At 33.1% G+C, this 17,527-nt stretch overlaps 1 protein-coding gene across 3 annotated transcripts in view; it reads right to left on the bottom strand.

The window, feature by feature from the left end:
* Positions 1-17,527, bottom strand: part of FER (FER tyrosine kinase) — a 414,242-nt gene that overhangs the window by 121,771 nt on the left and 274,944 nt on the right. The gene's annotated exons all lie outside the window — the stretch shown is intronic.

Below are 17,527 nucleotides of genomic sequence, written 5' to 3'. Positions count from 1 at the left end.
AAAAATCAGCTGGGCGTGGTAGCGCATGCCTGTAATTCTGGCTATTTGGAAGGCTGAGGCGGAAGGATCGCCGGAGCCCAGCAGGCTGAGGCTGCGGTGGCCGGGAGTGGCCACTGCACTCCAGTCTGGGCGACAGTGAGACTCCAACTCAAAAAAAAAAGAAAATAGAATCTAACATGACACCTTCTTCACTGAAAAGATTTCTTTGAGGTAACTATAAATTTTCCTGGGTATCATTTTCTTATCTGAGTACAGTGCCCTCAAACCAGAATTTTGCTCAGGGGGTCTGGCATCTACACTGATATGCGTTCCTTCTACAACTAGAACAATATTTATGTGACTTCCAACTGTGTATAGAAGAAGATATTTTATTAATGCTGGGGGGAAAATGAGAAAGACTAAAATTATTACTATATTTTACAATTCATTAATTCAGGAAATATGGTCTAACACAGCACCATAAGACACTGAATCAGAGTTATGATGAAAAAATAAACACTTTACATACTCTAGAGCACCAATCTGGAGTTACCAATATGTCAAACAAGCCTTCAACAACTTCCCAATATCTTTCCATCTTCCTAGACAGGGGATGGTGTGTGTGTGTGTGTGTGTGTGTGTGTGTGTGTGTGTGTGTGTGTGTGTGTGTGTGTGTGTTTTAAATAAACATCACCACTTGTAAAAGTTTTTTCTTTACTTTATAGACAGTTTCTTCTCCCTTCTCCCCAGGTGGAGCAATGGTTAGAACACTTTTATAACCATAGAATCTTATGAAGCTGATTTTAAAAGGGCTTTGCTATTCAACTAAAAAGATAAAACAGGTCTGTACATATCTTTTTTTCTCAGTCTTGAACACCACCACTGAAAAAAATAGACAAGGAGAATTTTACACAAGTTTATCTTAAAAAGTCCTCCCTAATTCACTCAGTCTAGTGTTCAATGAAGTAGGTATGGTTGTGGTAAGACTTAGGACCTCAAATATGGTCAGCATATATACAGGAACGACAACAAAAAAAGGGAATGCAATAATTTGCTCTCTTCTTTCCATCCCTGAAACAGGTAAGAATTTTGGCAAAAAGACTTGCCTAGCAGCTCTGTTTTAAAACCCAATTCCTAGCGATCTTTTCTAATAGCCTTAATAAGTTATGAGAAGACCAACTTTGAAGTATTCTAATGGGAGAAAAAAATGTAGACCTTTTATATAAATCTGTTGCTGGCCAAATTTTCTAATGTAAACTCCTAGAAATCAGTAAACACCTAGAAGGCAACTCTTAGGGAGGTAGAATTTACATTATTTTATATTCCTAGTGTGTGACTATGCCCATCATTCTAGTTTTTGGTAAATCTTTACTAAGTGTATAACTAGTTTCTACAACAGTTGTCTATTCTAAAGCAGTTTATCAACTCTCGTTTGTACCATCTGGATGATGTGAAAGAAAGGGAGTCAGAAAACAGACCCAATCATAGGGGTGAGCTCAAGAGAAAAGGGACATGAGCTGGCTCAATTCTCCAGATCTATCCAGATTGATTGAGAAAAAAGAAGAAACTAAAATGTCTACTCATTTTAAGAAATATGGAGAAATTGCCCAGATGATACAGACCCCCTCCCCATGTCTGTCCATATTGTTACAGCCCCTAGAGAAGGGCATGGCTAGGGCACAAGTGCTCCTGTATATTCTTGAATAATATTCCTGAGAGCTAATAAAAGATGTGCTTCTCCTTATCTACTATGCATTCCCAATCAGTAGCTTCAGGGGATCCTTGACTTTCTTATAGACTACACCCCATCAACTGAAAGATTCAAATCTCTTTTTACTCCCTTTTTCTGAGTGGTTATAAGTTTGAATAATATGGTATCAATGTAATCGTAAGCCTTGTGAATTATATAACTTTTGTATCAATGTAATTGTAAGCTTTGTGATTTGTATAACTTTTGCGTAATGCATGATGTCTTAGGCCCTTTACTCTGTGGCAAGCTTGATTGCTGCTTCTGCTGGGCCCTAGTGATAAAAGCTATGAGATACCTCTGATACCTGGCACCAGAAAGTCTGGACAGAAAAATATCACTATCGATGAATGTGGCTGAAACTCAAGTTCTGTACAATGCTCTGCTGGTCACATGGCTAATGTACAGGTACCAACAACTCTAGACTATAAAAGTGAACTGTAAAAGCCTAGAGAGTGAGCAGAACCATTTTGAAAGACCTTGAGTCTGGCTCTGCTCCTGGGTTCAAACTCAAAAATAAACTTCTTTCTACCAGTTCCCTGCCCCCCTTTGATTTATTGATACCAAGGGGAGCAGCCGAGCATTACTTGGACCATAACACAGAAACAGATTATATAAATAATGCAACTTTAAATTAGCCATGCATATTTTAATCACCAATTTGTTAGTGAGGAGTAAAAAAAACTATTTCTGGTTAGTAATAAACTAATAAACCATCTGATTCTCCACAGCATTAGTTTTAAGATTACTACTGCTGTGATAGTTGTAGATTCCATGGATGTGTCCTTGACCTCTTAACTGCTATATACAGGGATGAAGAGGGATGGCACGAGCAGTATATGCTTATAATTTTGTTCCTTTTGTATTCATATACTCTAGGTGCTCTTCACACAGATGTATAAGACCACTCTGAAGTATTCCTGCATACTTCTAGAGCCCAGGCTTGGATGTTTACAATCCCTTAGGGATACTGGTGACTGCTGACACTTGTGCTGGTTAGTTTATTTGAAAAACTTTTTTGATCTGCAAGCTTACACTAAGTAATCTTTTTGATCTATAATTTCTTTCTTTGTAAAGTAGACATTATAATAATATTTAAATACTATATAAGATGAGACATACTATATAGAATTATTAAAAAATCACATTTCAGAAGTTTGAAAATCATTTATAAAATAAAGCCCTTTTATTTGTAAAATTGAAAACGTTAAAAAAAAAAAGAGAGTAATGACAGTGTGATATCCATTCCTTTGTCACTGTTCCTTAATTTGTTTGACTGTTATTAGCAAGGCAGGTGATATCCATGTTGGTTTTGACTATGAATGAAGGAAAGTCAAAGACAGGCCGATGGAACTAAGTGAAAAGGGAAGGAGCATAAGGAATTAAAATGGGTCCTTGGGCTGTCTGGAAAAGGGCAGGAAACCAGGAGTATTGCCCTGATTGATGGCCTAGAGTAAATGGTATTTCTGTTATGTTTAATGACATTTTACAAAGGCCCTGCAATGCAAGTGGGCCATAACAAATTGATATTGTTTTAAATGAGTGGTAAATGGGAATAATCAATTTCAGAAAATAAAAATTAAAAACTACTAAATTTCATAGTCTGTATTTTGCAAGTAATTTCCATTAATAAAATATGTATATCATTTTAAAAGGTTATTCTTGTTGATGCTATAAAACGTACTTAATTATTTTATCCTAAGTGAAGGTATTTTTAGAAGGTTTTTTTTTTTTAATCAACTGGCCAGACCAGACTGAATTTAGGAGTCACTTCATATAAGGGAAATGAAGATTGGTGAAAAAAATCTAAGCAAACATCAATGCAATTGCTCATATGCTCTAAACAGTATTGCTCTTGAAATAGCTCTTGATGACCCCTCACTCTCTGACAGAGTGATTCACAAACATTTTTGCCCTACAATGCCTCAACAGTTTTCATTTTAGCACTATTGTGAAAATCTAGCACTATGCAGTTTCATTATTGCTTTTAGTAATCTAGCTGATATTAAAGACAGTATATAAAGGCAGACAAGGTAGCTGATATTTAGAACAGTATATAAAAGGTTTGCTTAAGAAATGTAAAGAAGGCTGGCTTGTCCCATTTAGGGATTCTGTAGTAAATAACAGCTCTGTCCATTGGCCCTGGCCATGTGGCCTTGGGCAAAACATTAACCTTTCTGGGCCTCCTCAAGCCTGAACAGTGGCATGATAATAACCACCTCACAGGGCTGTGAAGATTCAAGAGCCTTTTTAGCATAGTACCTGACTACAGAAAGCTAAAAAATCAATAAAATATTTGCTCTTATTGTTGCTCCTATTACTAATATTGTTGTCATGGCTATTATAATGAACTTAACCCAGACTTCCAGTTTGAAAACAACATTGAAGCAGAATGTTATAAAAAGGTATAAATCCACTAATTTTCAAGTGGACAGAAGGTAATCATTCAGAATGATCATTAAGAGGAAATAATATGAGGATAAAATTTACTTCAATTAGAGCACACTAACACATCTTTATTTTAGCCTAATGGTAATGTTGCTGCATAATAGATTTTGTCATTATTCTGCTACATGATAAAATATAACTTTGAATGCCTTGTTTCTAAAATTTTACTAATTTCTTGTTTTGAGCTCTGCTGTCTGTCCCATTCCTTGGCTATCATTCTCCTCATATACGAATTGGTTTTTGTAGTGATATAAATTCTTAGAAAAAATAGTTATATAATACGTTGTGCATAATTAAAGTAAAAACTTAGGTGGGTATTGTAAAGTTCCAACTGGAAAAACCAATCTAGGGAAAACCATAAACTGATAAAAACTGAGACGATGTAAAAAGTTCACGTTTCTCTCAAATAGATTCCAATTAGTTTTTCCATGTTTCTTTTCTGAAGATATATTATTGAAATAATTAACAGGTTTATACACTTTATTATGATTATGGGTATACATGTCACTCAAATATGAAGAATCCCAGATAACTATTATGTAGAAGGGAAGCAACATTTCAAACTGAAAAAATATAATATTCCTTAGTCTAAAATATATTTATAGCAAATTATGATTAGTTTTCAAGCATTATTAATCTAGATATATTTTTAGGTGGTAGACAAGTATATATTAAAAATGCTAAGCAAATGCCATTTCTAAGCTATTTCAGGCAAAGAACAATAAGGAAAGCATATAACATTCAAAAGTTATATGCTTTCATACATTTGGTATTGATTTATGTATCAACTTTACAGCTAGATGTAATTAACATCTATGTTTGTATAAAAATGGGAAAGTGACAAGCAATGGTATTAATGAACCAGCTACATTTTCTTACGTTAAATATTTTCTAAGTGTTAACTTAGCCAGAATCTTTGAAATTACTCTTTAAGAAAGAACAAGGAAAGAGAGATAAGAGTAGACCAGAGATGAGAAAAAGACTGAAGACTTTGGGAAGGGAAGTGTACAGAGGAGACAGAGGAAAAGTTAGAAATCGAATCATATACACAGAATTTTGATACATAAAAACTGATTTTGCTTAAATTAGCAGACCTGGTTTAGATATAACTTCAATTTGGTATATAAGATATAGATTATATACATAAAATATAAAAAACAAGTTACCAATTCATTATTGTTTCTGCTTATATTTCCAAAGAATCAATTTTTAATCAAGTTGTATGTTAATATTACTGAACACTTGGCACAGCAAATTAACATTTACATTTTATATCACTTATTCTATAAAACACTATATCTGAAAAATAGTTCATGCCAAGGACTATAACTCCAAACTCAGCTTCTCAATTGTGAGCAAAACCCTTGTTCTAAAAGACTTCCTATGCAACTCTTCCATTCCTATAGATCTATGATTTATTTCTAAAGATGCTAGAAATTAATCTGTAGCCCAACTCTGGTAACCCTGCATGACATTATCTTTCGATATGCCAACTCTACTCTTGGTTTTAATATAGTGTTCTTATTAAGCGAACTGGCTGGATTCTGGCTAGATTTGAATCCTGACTGGCAGCAATTATAAAATGTGGAATCTTGGATAGCTAATTACTTAACCTCTCTATGCTTCAGTTTTCTTATCTGTAAAATGATGATAATAGTTTACAGAACTATAGTAACATCAACAGAGTTCCACAGGTTAAGTGCTTAAAACAATGTTTAGCACACAACATACTCTCTAGATATTAACTATTTTATTGTTTCACCCTGCTAGCTTTTTATTTTTTTCTTCATTGTGATTTCCTATTTTCTTTGTATCTTAGCCAGCCTCAAGTTTCAAATACAGTTGAAAGTAAGAAAGAACAAATGTTTATAAAATGTGAAATAAAAAGATTTGTGAAATTTTAATGTAATGAGCCTTTTAGTCAATACTTTATGCTTACCCAAATATCATAAATTAATAATATATTTTTATTATTAAGAGTTTGACAATTTGTTACTTTTTGTTCCTAAGTACAGTGTTATACCATTGACTCCTGAACAACACAGGTTTGAAACGTGTGGGTCTACTTATATGTGGATTTTTTTCAACGAAATGAGAATAGAAAATACAGAATTTGCAGGATGGAAAACTCAAGTATACAGAGGATTGACTTTTCCAGTAAGCAGGGCCCTCTTCAGGACTTGAATATGCATGGATTTGGCGGGGAAAGGAAAATTGATTTACTGGGGTAGAAGTGTAATCATTATTTGGATATGAAAGCATTACATTCATGTGGGCTATGTGCTAAAACCTTTGAATCCCTAAGTTCACAATTTCCTTATTGTGTATAATTTTCTCCAATAAATATTTACATAATTGTGAGAGGTAAACAGAGTAAGACAAAGACATGCTATGGTGCAGATATTGGCCCCTTAGCTAGGATTAGTCATTCAACAAATAATTCACAAGCACAGAATAGAAAGGGTTTCTTTTTTTTTCTTTCTTCTCTCTCTTTATGCTTTTGTTTACACTTGGGTTATGGAGGGAAAAAAAATCAAGCTTGCCTGAAAGCAGAAGTGTCATAAGGGTTAACAATTTTCTTAAAACATATAGCTGCATCTAAATTATTTATGTCAAACATTAGTACAATACATATATCATCTTGGTTTTAATAATATGAGAAAAATGTGAACCTCAGATATCTCAATCATTTATATCATTCTATGAAGAATCAGGTTCAACTCATACTCAAGACCAGGTTTCCATGGCTGGGCTTGGGAGCTCAGCCTGTAATCCCAGCGCTTTGGGAGGCCTAGGCGAGTGGATTGCCTGAGCCTGCGGGTTCGAGACCCACCTGGGCAACTTGACGAGATCTCATCTTTACAATAAATCAAAAATTAGCGTGGTAGCGTGCACCTGTAGTTCTGGTTACTTGGAAAGCTGAGGCAGAAGGATCGCTGGAGCCCAGCAGGTCGAGGCTGCGGTGGCCGGGAGTGTGCCACTGCACTCCAATCTGGGTGACGGAGTGAGACTCCAACTCAAAAAAAAAAAAAGAAAGAAAAGAAAAAAAACAACAACAACTAGGATCCCACTGAGATTATAGTTTTTAAAAAGCCATATCACTGGCAAATATTCAGGAAGAAAATTTCCTCATGAGGATAGAACTATATAAACGTTGCTATATAAAGCAATTTATAATTAACAGCTCCCCCCGCCATTTTTCCACTCATTAAATAATGTTTTACTTAATTAATATGTTAGTTAAAAATCTGGGGGCATATGATGTCCAGACTGAACGTTATACATGTCTTCTAAAACTATTTTGCATTACCCATGAAACATAATGAAAATTCCTTTGTCGTTTTCTCATATACCTTGTGGTTTTTTTTGTTGTTTAGTTTTTGTATTTGAGTTGGAGTCTCATTCGGTCACCCAGACTGGAGTGCAGTGGCCGCTTCTGGCCGCCACCACAGCCTCGCCTGCTGGGTTCCAGCGATCCTTCCGCCTCAGCCTTGTGTTTATTTAAGTTTTATCTTTTTAAAGATGAGACTATATACTGCTATATACTAATTTGAAAGACTAGTATATTTTAAAAGGAATTGTTTTATTCTTGATCTTTGTACATTCTAAACCACAATAGGAATATATAAAAATATGATCTATATAGAGATAAAATCACAAAGCATTTGTCACTATAAAATGATTTACTCAAGTGATGGCAGTTACCATCTACCATTGACTAGTGATGTTATGTAAATATGATATACTCCCAATATGATATGATGAGAGTGTACTTTGCCTCTGTGGTACTTTCCAAGATCCATAAACTTAGTCTAAGCATGGGGAGAAAAAAAATTAGACAATTTCTGATCAGGGAAACATTTTAATGGACACCTAGCCAATATTCCTCAAGACTGTGAAGATGATGAAACCAAAGAAAGACTGAGAAACTCTCCTAGACTAGAGGAGACTGAGGTGATACAACAACTACATGAAATAAGGTTCCCCATGATGCATCCTGGAACAAAACAGGACACAGTAGAAAAATTAGTGCATTTCAATTACAGTGTGAAGTTTGGTTTAAAAATTGGTTTTACTAATTTTTCATTAATATATAGCCATCTACAAATTTAGAACATTAGCATTTATAGAAAATATGAAATTTATGGTATATATTATCCAGAAAGCTTCCATGTAATAGGTACTTGATATGTATTTGCTGGTCAACAAATGAATGATAAGCATTAATATAAAACATTTAATGTCTATTTTGAGCTACATTAAAGATATATAAAAATGTAGTCATACTTACATTACAAAGAAATTTAATTAATTTTAATCAAAATGTCTCTACTCCATTGCAAATCATCCTGGAAATTTCTTGAATTATTTACCCTTCATATTTCTAAATTTGCCCTTTTCTCTAAAAAATACACAAAAGCCTTTTCTATATTGTGGCTTTCTTTTAACTAATAATTTTTTCTCTACTCTCTTTTCCCAAGTGTTGAGTCTAAATCATAGTGACTAGAGCCTAGAGTCAAATTCTTTTTCTACAATTTAACAGCAGGGTGATCTTGTAATTCACTGTATCTCTCAGCATTAATTTTTCTTCATCAGTGAAATGTGTGGCACACAGTAAGTGCTATATTATTGTGTAGCTATTGTTATTATCTTGCTCATTACAGGGGACACCTAAATTTCACAGGTTTTCTCTTTCATTAGTATTTTCCAATTAAATATCTTCTAAGGGAAAATATGCACACTCATCACAAAACATGTGTTGGCACAATTCTTCAACAAAATTATACTGAACTGGAAGACCTTAAGTCTGAAAAAGTGTAGCATGTCTAATGTTCTTATATGACCAAGCAAAATATGCTTTTATATTCTTTTCTCTCATATTTTTCAATGACCTTTCCCATCTTTATTTAAAAGGTGTTTTCGACTCTTATGAAAGGCATGTTTGGGAAAATAAAAACTTAACCTTTATTATTTAAAAGCATCATGAAACAATTACAAAGAAAAGCATGTAAACTGACTGTCAATGAGTTCAGTTTACACTCAACAGGGAGAACAAGCCAATGCCAAAGTTTATTTAAGAACAGCTACTGTAAAAAAGTTATAGAAGCACAGTATTAGAAATGTTCAATAGTCTAAGTTTATGTGTGGCTGTGGATTACATAAAACAACTTGAATGTCCCGTCTACACTAAAAATTATAAATGTCTAACAAACAAAGTATGGCAGATCAAATCTTTTACTCATTATCCATCACATTTAAAGTTTTTATTTCCTTAGTCACTTAGACAGTATTCAAAAAGAAACAAACCCAATAACTCTTCTTTCTGAAGCAGATAACACACCTACCTCAATACTGTATTGGAAAAACAAGGACATTCTGAAAGATCCTTGACATTAACATCCCTCCTCCTTTTGAGACTATCCTTGCCATTTTTTCCTGGAATACTGCCAGGATGTATCCTAACTTGGACTCAAAAACTATTCTTCATTGCTTAATAATTTCCCACTTCAATTATTAAAATTAAATTCCTCATAAATCTATCTTCAACACATTTATGGGGTGGAGACAGTGCAGTCAAATTATTTTGTCATTTAACCTGTCTTATAGACTCTGATTTCTTATATGTTTCAACACATTTCATAAATTGTTCTTCTATTCATTCCTACCCACCTCTGAAAGTTTTTGAGCCCACCTCTGAAAGTTTTTGAGCCCTTTAAAGATCATTTTCCTCTAAATCACCTATTTACTATCCACTTGTCTTCTGACCTTGATTTGTTTATCTCTTACTACGAATTTCTGAGTCTGTGAACTGTAATTTTGCTTGGACTGAGTTTGCCTTCCAAACTCTTTCCTATTACAAATAATTATTTTTTTATATTTCATTTTAGAAACATATTCCTTTCTATATTTATGGTTATCTTTTGAGGAAACATCTGGTCTGCTGAAAGCAGCTATTTATAATTCCATTGTGTTTGTCTCTATAATTTTCCCTAGACTCTAAAGGTTTAATATTTGAAAATATCAATAAAAATATTTACTTATCTACACTTTAATAGCACCTTTTCTGTTAAACTAACATCTAATTGTTTGCTAATGGTCTAGTTGGAAGAAAAAGAAATGAGGGTCTCAGATTAATCTCTTATTTGTTAATATTTTCACTGAACAATCTTAGCCAAAATGGTGACTACTAGTGCTTTGAAAATATTGACCATTTTCAAAAGGTTGGATATTATTTACTCTGAAATATCTGGGCACTACTTGAATACGATAGTTCACTGAACTAAACATCCAAATCTATATATAACATGACTCCTCAGTCAGATTAATTTACCAGCAGTGAGTATTTACTAAGAAATTAAAAAGTATTAAGAAATGTGCTACACTCTTTACGTATATTATTTCATTTAACCCTCTGAACATCATTATCTTTCCCCATGTTACAAATAAAGGTGTTGAGGCTTAAAGAGACCAAGTAACATGCATAAAGTCACACAGTTGGAAGTAGTAGAGTGGGAACTTAAACCCAAACATGGCTCTAAAACCACAGTGGTCATGTTTACACTGGCCAAATCAATAACAAGTATATCAGCTTCTAATAAGAATTATGGTACATTTGCATTCCATTTAGCATTTCCTTTTATAGTGTTAAAGTAGATAGTAACAGAACACATAAGTGATGACTAAGTGAACTCAATATATGTGAAGGGGTATTTTTCCTGCTAGGCTTTCTCAGTTGTCTAAGGAAAACCTGACTCCATAATCAAGTACTACGGGATAATATAAATTTGGTCAAAAGAGAAATTATATAGAGGTAAGAAAAATACTTTCTGATACACTTATTCATAAAGAGTAAAATTTCTACTATGATCATGACTATATAGGAATTTGCTTAACTATTTATAAACTCATCTCATATATACTTATATGTAAAATACTGTAAAGGCATCTGGAAGCATAGGCTCCATAGGGAGCCACTAATGTTTTCTAGGAATGTCTTCAGTTCAAAGCTATTGCTGCCTGAACTGTTGGTCTAGAGGTATCAGTTTTGGAGAATATTCATGAATGTTCCCTATACCATATCTATTTAGATATTCAATAAAATAGAGTTTAACCCAAAATGAATCTCTACAAGAGCATAAATACAGATGTGCAAAACTTTTGCTGAAGTACTATGTACTACTATGGTAGCAGATGACTAGAAAAACATGATTATAAAGAGGGCATAAACAAATACTATCTAACTATTAAAAGAATAAATAAGTGAAATCTAAATATATTGATGTAAAAAATCTCCAAGATATTCTGTCAAATAAAAAACAAAAGTTTGTTTCAAGGGTAGAACAGTGTATAAGATAAGATATCACTTGTGTTACTAAATAAAAAGATGCATATGCATATACGTCCCATTTACATAAGAAACCCTAGAGGATAAAATCAAAATTAACAACACAATAATAAAATCCTGCAAAAATCTAGTAAGAGTAGCTGTCTTCAAGAAGAGAAACTAAGGAGAATAGGGGTACAGACAGAAAGATGGCTTTTCATTGTGTTCCCTATGTAACCTTTACAAGTTAAAAAAAAAAATTACTCCCCTGCCTGAAACAAAATGGATTGCGGAAAAAAACCCAATTGTTTATTCTAACCTATAAGGTTTTACCTTTCCAACTTTACCTTATGCCAGTCTCTCCCAGACTCACTATACCTCAGCCACTCTACCCTTTTCCTGTTTCTTCAACACAAAAGCCTTTCCCACCATACAGCCTTCACACGTGCTATTCTCTTTCTCCAGTCTTTTGCAGAGGCAAATTATTTTTATCTTTCATGCCTTAATGCAAATGTCACTTAATTTCTTTTTATAGCATTAAAGTGGATAATAATGGAGCACATAAATGCTGACTGAGTGGACTCAATATTTGTGAGGGGGTATTTTACTGTAAGAGATAACATATATCAAATATTTTCAGGTTAGCACCTGTTTTTGAAGAACTTTTTTTCTTCTCTTACATGTTAGTCTGTGTTAGTATGGGGAGCACTTTCCAGATCATTGATAAAGACTAGAGATGTTTCTTAAAGACCCCAAAACAAATTAGGTACCACCCATTGCCACTTCTCTGAGCAATACTCTTTTCATAGCAGAATTTGAAGTAATGAATTTATTTGTAATTATTGTTAAATATATGTTTCTTCCATTACAGTGAATTCTTTGAAGAAAGAGGTGACAGATGTATTCTTCACCAGTCTATTTTATATGAAACATAGCTGGTACTCAAGAAGCATTTAACAAATTTGGTAATTAGTCTAAATCTCACAATAATAAGCTTATTTTTTTAAAAGCCTTAAAAAAAAGCAGGTGCATTTCTAAATTTCAAAGTCACTTAAATACAGGGCGATATATGTGTTTTCAGTAAAAAATAATCATTGCATTTTCTTGGTTAATTTTTTGACAAAATTGACTGATTTAGAATATTTTGAATGAATAATAAAGCTCCATCAAATTACAGTGTCATTTGTTTAGAAGTTTTACTTAATTTAAAAATAATGCAAAATTTATTTTAAAAAATTTAATTCTTAAAAGTAAATCATTTCAATAATATAATATTTATACATTTTATATAATTACCTATATACAAAATATTTCATTTTTTAAAAAAAGGACTTTTAAAGATATAAAAATGTGTAAAAAGAAAAGTATCTAGGTCTTTTATCCTATTCAACAAATGGTATCAGATCATAATAGGTGTTAACTGTAGAAAGGGTTTCTTTATTTATAGCAGCCAAGATAGAAAATATAGCAATTCAACTGGTAGCAAATACCATCTTATAAGATAAATTAACTTGGAAGTCTTTATCAATGATCTGGAATGTGCTACCCATACGAACAGAGACCAACATGTAAAAGAAGAAAAAAAGTTCCATAAAATTGGTGCCAACCTGAAAATATTTAATATCTGTTATCTCTTACAGTAAAAATGTATTAAAGATGCTATAAAAAGTCACTTCTTTAATCACTTTTTCCTTGCTATATAAAGACTTTCATTTTGAATACAGATATTATCAAAAGTGATACTGTTTTCTCAAGGTAAACACAGTAATTTAGGAAAATTTATTCTTTCAAGCAAAGGTTACATTTTCTATGTGCACTTATTAGGCTCTTAGTCTCAGGCACAGCTGTGTCAGGTATTGAATCATATTCTTTCTGGAATTGAAATGCACACTGATAAATAGGTCCAGTGACAATCTACTTCTGTTTTAGAGAAAAGGACAAATGAAGGCAAATAAAGAATAGGAGGATTCCACATATACAAAGCCTTGTTATAATGACAGTTTCTAATATTTCCACATTTTCTGACAAGAGGCTACACAATGCTTAATATAAAATAAAATCCCTCAAGATGAATTTGTGAAGATGTTTTATGTTATACAGCCTCTAAAAGTCTATACAGAAAAAAAGGTGTATCTAAATGAGAAGAGAGATATTAAATATGACCAGAACTGGTGAAAAAAAATGAGAAAAGTGCATAATGAATTTCCAGAAGTAAGTAATTTTCTGGCTATAAAATTAGCATTTAGCAAGTAGAAGAATAATTTCATCTTAAAAGTTTATTCAAAGTTATGAAGGGTTAAGAAGACAAGGCAAAAATATACACATTCCTATCTACTTAACACAACAAAACAGAGACTCTTATTCCTGGTGGGCCTTTTTACCTTTTGATAGTCAGTGGCTACTGTTAAATGTGTCATAAATATAAGGCTCCATTTACATTATTTACCCTTGAAAGCTGATAAAGACATCAGGAATCTAGCATGTTTAGTTTATCCTCACAAGATGACCCCTTAAATTGAAATAAATCATTACTATGACCTATAATGCTTTGCATGGTTTGAACCGCATTCTCTTTCTAGTATCCGCTTACTTTGTCCACACTGCTCTTTCTGCCATCTGTGAAGCCTGGAATATTCAGTCTCCTGATATCCTCCAAATAGTTTGTTCCCTCATTTTCATTAGGCTTTTACTCAAATGTCTTATCTTTACTAGACTTTCCCTGGCTACTCTATAATTCCAAACTCTAACCATCCCCAACAAACACTATACTCCTCATTCTATGCTTACCCCCACACACCATTCAACCTACTACATATTTTACTTATTTATCTAACATACTTCTTTCCCTAGTAGACTGTAAGCTTCATAGAAGCAGGGCTTTATTTTAGCTTTTGTGGGGATGTCTTTGGTTAGTTTTCTTCACTGCTGTATCCTTGGCATCTGCCATATGTGGTAGGCATACAATAACTGTTGAACAAATGAACAAATGAACCAACAGAATCCTTAGTATTAAATAATGTTTAAGTAAAATTATATTAAAAGAATATGGCATAAGGCTCCTTTCTCCCATAGACTTAAGAGTCCAGACTTTGGCTAGCATTTCTGAATATAGAGACTAACTTATAATTAGAAAGGGATAAAAATTACAAATAAAAGAATAGCATTACAATATCTTTAAGTAATGTTGACAAGAGGCCTTTGCTTGATTTATATACAATAATCTGAATATTTATGGTACTTACATGCAAGTAAAAAAAATATATATTTACTTTCAAATTTCATAATGTATTCAAATAAGGATTTTTTAAGATTTTGATTCAAATGATCTTTAATTGTCTTTTAACCTTAGAAAAATAGTATAGGCTGCCAACTGTTTTAATGAAATAACTATTTTCTTTACCATTTTGATAAAATGAAAATCTCATACTGATAGGCACTATCAAATTCATATACATTGGATAGGCCATTAGGAAAAATCTGTTTGCAAAAACAAGCTATTTTATGTAAGATCTGGTGCTTATTTTAGTTGGATTACCAAAGTTATAGTAGTCTTGCTCATACTTCTAAAATCTGCATCAAATAAGTGGACTGTCAACATTAAAGCAAACTTTCTTATTTAAAATATTAGTTAAACTTTATCACTGGGAATTTAAAGATTTTTTCATGTATAGTAACAAAAACATAAAAATGACACCTACAAAGCCATAGTAAACTCATCAGTACCTCTAAAAAAAGGTTCATCAATGTGGACGGATACATATGTGTTCATAACTCCTACACTTTCCTTTCAATTCTTAAGGAGCTTCAAATATCACAAAGTCATTTTAAAAACAAGACCTCTAAGAGCAAGAGGTTCTAAAGCATGCTTGGTCCTGCTCCCCATGCCATCTGCATCTCTGAAGGAAGTACTTAACTCATAGTTACAAATGCCACCAGAAGCTCAGAAGATAAAAGTAGATGAGCAATACTGCTCAGATTTACACAATGCATCTATAGCTCAAATGTACCATGAAAACATAATGTTTATTTTAATATCAACGTTTGCTCATTGATAGAAAAATAAACCCCTTGGTACTTCTTCAAACCACTCATGAAAGAGGTGATACAGTAATAGTTAAATTTCTGGTTTCATTTCTCATATTCTTCTTGGTTAATGTCTTTAGCATTCAGCTCAAATTCCAGGAAAGATATGCACTAATAGAAGGGAGTGGTCTACAAGGGAGAGGTATACTTGAAAAATAGAAAAAAATACCATATGTGTGGAATACCAACAGGTTACCAATTTATGTAACATATAAATTAAATAAAGTAGCCGGGCTCGGTGGCTCAGCCTGTAATCCCGCGCCTTTGTGAGGCTGAGGTGAGTTGATTGCTTGAGCCTGCGGGTTCGAGACCCGCCTGGGCAGCGAGACCTCATCTCTACAATTAAAAAAAAAAAAAATCAGCCGGGCATGGTGGCGCATGCCTGTAATTCTGGCTACTTGGAAGGCTGAGGCGGAAGGATCGCCGGAGTCCAGCAGGTCGAGGCTGCGGTGGCCGGGAGCGGCCACTGCACTCCAGTCTGGGCGACAGAGTGAGACTCCAACTCAAAATAAATAAATAAATAAATAAATAAATAAATAAATAAATAAATAAATAAATAAAGTGACTCCAATTTCAAAGGATACTAGTGTTTTTAGTGTTTGAAAAAATGGCTAGTTTAAACGAATCCATCTGTATCTGCTTTGGGATACTAGTCAGAAAATGAACATTAAGGTAACTCAAGGTATAACTGGGTTCAGAAAGAAATATAAATTTTAAAATGCCATCTTTCTAAATGTTGGTTTTGAAATAGTTTACATTATGTCAAAAACATTATCTGTAATATAAAATTACAACTAAGAACGTTTCTTATATTGTCTTTCATTAATGTAACATGCTTAAATATAAAATAAAAATGTATATGTTTAAATATCATAACAGTTAACATATAAAAGAAAAAATTACTTATTCTTCCAAAACTGAAACTCACAGAGCACTAATTTATAATTACACTCATTTAGCCTCATATCAAAGTTATTTTAAAAGAATATCATCTCCAAATTAATCAGTAAACTGTAGAATTAAGTTTTTCTTTAGTACTTTATTTGCAGCATTAAAAAAAATTCAACCACTGGGTTACCATAGTTTACAATTTTTCATATAAAATATTAATTTGACCTCAAAACTGACAACTGTGAAACAACATTGTTACACAACTGGCAATGAAGGAACAGAACCAGTTCAGCTTTTAAGGGCTTTTAGTGAGTGAAAAGTAGGAGCCACATCCCTTAATCCTTTGTTGGCACAATTTATCCTTTCTACATTTATGAGGAGTGAAAGAAACAAATGCCAGCCAACTATCCAGAGCCAAAATGCCAGGACTTCATTACTAAACCTGTTAGAATTATCACTGTCAATGACTACAATAATAACTTCCCATAGCTATGATTCACATAACTGAAATGAATTCTGTTAAAATTAAATAAAAATATAAAAAATACCACATAGCCCCAGTAAGAATGGTCATCATTAATAAAATAAACAACATATGCTGGTGAGGATGCGAAGAAAAAGGAACGCTTCTACACTGCTGGTGGAAATGCAAAGTAAAGCAACCTCTCTGGAAGATAGTGTGGTGATTTCTGAAAGAACTAGAAATTGACCTTCCATATGACCCAGTAATACCCTTATTGGGAATATACCCAGAGGAACTCAAGTCATTCTACAAAAAAGATACCTGCACACGCATGTTTATTGCAACATTATTCACAATAGCAAAAACATGTAAACAACCATGCTGCCCATGGAAAGCGGACTGGATAAAAAAATGTGGCACATATACACAATGGAATATTACACAGCCATAAAGAAGGGCAAACATATGGACTTCGCAGCAACTTGGACGGATTTAGAGTCAATCATACTCAGTGATCTATCACAGAAACAAAGAATGGAGTACCATATGTTCTCACTCATAAGCGGACCTTGAATAGTTATCATAATACTGT

Source organism: Carlito syrichta, unplaced genomic scaffold (genome assembly GCF_000164805.1).
Source record: "Carlito syrichta isolate Samal-C Ts95f unplaced genomic scaffold, Tarsius_syrichta-2.0.1 Scaffold302457, whole genome shotgun sequence".
NCBI classification, from domain to species: domain Eukaryota; kingdom Metazoa; phylum Chordata; class Mammalia; order Primates; family Tarsiidae; genus Carlito; species Carlito syrichta.
This window is presented reverse-complemented; position numbering and strand designations above follow the sequence as displayed.